We start from the raw sequence: 3,001 nt of genomic DNA, 5'->3' as shown, positions 1-3,001 counted from the left end.
TTATTTTTTGTCTAAGTGATCTAGCCAAAGGATATAGTGGGGTGTTGAGATCTTCAACAATCAGTGTGTTATGGTCTATCATGTGTCTGGGTACTCTTGAATTTGGTGCATAGATATTTATAGGCATTATATCTTCTTGATTCATTAGTTCTTTTACTAATGTATAATGCCCTTCTTTGTCTTTTCTTAGTTTTTGTCTTAAAGCCTATTATGTCTGAAATTACTATTGTGACTCTAGTTCTTTTTTTGCTTCCATTTGCATAGAAACTGTTTTATAGCCTTTTACATTTAGTCTATGTATGTCTTTATCCATGAGGAGCATTGGTGTATTTCTTATAGGCAACAGATAAAGGGTTTCTGTGTTCCCCCCATTCAGTTGATCTGTCTCTCTCTCTCTCTTTGTCTCTCGCTCCACCAGCAACCCCCACTATGAGTTCCTTTAATGCACCAGTTCAGGCTACTTTTTCACAAAAGGTAGTACCCCACTCTCACAGTAGGCAATCCCAAGCAACAGCAAGGCAATAACAAAGATCAAGAACAACACCCTCCAAAAAACTAGATCCTCTACAAACTCCTACCATGGGTTCAAAAGTTGGAAAGTACTCCTTTGCCTTGCTGTAGGTTGGGATTGAGGAGAGAATGGCTTTCCATGGCACGTTCACTCTCAGCTCTTTGCATAGTCTATAGTTTTGAGTGGGTTCCTCTGTTAAATCCTTTTACTTCTTGCTCTTTCAAATATTCCAGCAATTGGGGCAACATCTTTATTCACTGCCCTGTGCTTTGCCAGAACTAAGGGAGTAGAATCTTGATGATTGCAAGTATTAATTTTGAGTCCATTTGAAACTAAGAATAGTATCCATATGGCCACAGAGGTGGAAAGGTGTGTTTCCTTGGTAATCTGTGGCCAGAAGATCAGCACCAAATTTATGCAACAACTGGCAAATGTCTACATTCAAGGTACTGTGAGGTGAAGACCTGTTCTGCCCCTGCTGTCCCAAATATTTGGGTCAAAGCCATTTGGAATAGTTAAAGTCACCATCAATACAGACTTGTAGCAAGGGCACATTAGTCTGAGAAGAATCATTTACAAAAACAGAGGATATTGTTCTGATGTGGAGATGGAATATGCGTAAGTCTTGAGATCAGATCTTCTGTTCAGTGGTCATCAGCAGTTTCTCTGAATTCTTAAGAGGGTTCAGCAAAAATATTCAGTAATATGCTGACAAGGATCCCTTGCTAGCTGACTTTAGATAAGTTCATTTAGATGCCTGTGCCTCAGTTTCCTTACCTGTGACTCACATAAGTGGCAGTGACAGTGGTAACACCTTTTCAACAGCAGTGGCAGCAGTAGTAGAACAATCTGTGACTCTTGATTGGAGAATTTAATCCATTAACATTAAACATTAATATTTATATTTTTGGTCTTTTCTCTACCATCATTAAGTTAGCCATTTTATTTTTTTTCCTCTTATTTTTGTCCATCTCTTAGTTTTACTGGTATAGAGGTCCCTTCAGAACTTCTTTAAGACTTAGTCTGGTGTTGGTAAATTCTTTCAGGCTCCAGTTATCTGAGAATATTTTCCCTTTTCTCCCCCTTTGAAGGATAATCTTGCCAGATACAGGAAACTTCATTGAAATTGTTTTTCTCTTAGCACTTTGAATACATCTTCCTATTCCTTCCTTTCTTGCATTGTTTCTGCTGAGATGTCTGAAGCTAGCCTGAAGGGATAACCACTGTAAGTAACTTGATGTTTTTCTCTTGCCAATTTTAGTATCTTGTCTTTATCTGTTGTTTTGGTCAATCTGGCCCTGATGTGCCATGTAAGGGACTTTCTTGGGTTGAATCTATTTGGGATCCTTTGTATTTCTTGGATCTGGATGTTTGAGTGCTTCTCTAGGTTTGGAAAATTTTCTTCCATGATTTTATGGAGTAGATTATCAATGTCCTTCTTAGTTTCTTCTGGGATACCAATTATTTGGATTTTTTGGCATTTAATGGTATCTAGTATTTCTTGTATGTTATCCTCATTTTTGGGGTTATTTCAAAATTCTTTTTATTCATTTTTTTCTAGGTCAGAAGTTTTGTCTTTAGAGCTGAGAGCCAATCTTCTGCATGATCTAATCTGCTTTCAATACTTTTGAGGAATTTTTTGATTTCCTGTTTTACAGCCTTGATCTCTAACAGTTTCATTTGATTCTTTTTGTGTGTGTGCTCATTTTTTCTTTCAAATAATGGAAGGACTTCCTTATCTGCTGGAATACATTGTTTCTTTTTTCTTGCATTTCATTTAGTTTTTTTTTCTTTTCTTTAAGTTTTTTTTTAAATTAATTCACTATACATCATTACAGCATACAAAATGAATTTTCCATCCAGAATACTGTATATTGGCCCAATCAAGCAGATCAACATACATGTTATCAACAAATAATTTTCTATTTCTTATGTCTGTTTTGTATTTTTTTTTTTTTCTTTCTTTTTTTTTTTTTGCCATCGTTGATTCCTTATCTCTCGTCCTCTGCCATGTCCCACGCTCCTCCCACATTGTCTCTGGTATCCATGGTTGCTTTCTATGCCTTTCCCCCCATTTAATTGATTTGCTAATGAACTTAGTCTAAATATATCCAATAGCAAGCACAGCTGATATATACCTATACATGAACCCAAGTCTGACTTTAGGCATAAACCTCAGTGAGTAGAATGAACATACTATTAAGTAGTACCTAGTTGGGGCTATATAGCTTACTGCAGTCATCACATATGCATCTTTTTTTCTTTTAATTTCAATAACAGTTTTAGTGGTTATTTTTTCTCCTGAAACTTTTTTAAAAAATTAATTTACATTCATTCCCTGAGCATCATCACAACATACTAAATGTGGTTTCCCATCTAGAATAAACTGCATAGTGGCGTAATCATGCATGTTATCAATAATATTCCATTTCTACTTCCATATATATGTATATGTTTTTTACCCCATGTCTGACCCTCTTCCCTTTCCCA

At 36.0% G+C, this 3,001-nt stretch overlaps 1 pseudogene; it reads right to left on the bottom strand.

The window, feature by feature from the left end:
* Positions 1–439: 439 nt before the first annotated feature.
* Positions 440–3,001, bottom strand: part of LOC102493965 (ankyrin repeat domain-containing protein 46 pseudogene) — a 4,961-nt pseudogene continuing 2,399 nt past the window's right edge.

This window comes from Tupaia chinensis, unplaced genomic scaffold (genome assembly GCF_000334495.1).
Source record: "Tupaia chinensis unplaced genomic scaffold, TupChi_1.0 Scaffold145441_1, whole genome shotgun sequence".
NCBI classification, from domain to species: Eukaryota; Metazoa; Chordata; class Mammalia; order Scandentia; family Tupaiidae; genus Tupaia; species Tupaia belangeri.
Note: the sequence above shows the minus strand (reverse complement) of the source record. Positions and strands in the feature narration are given on the sequence as shown.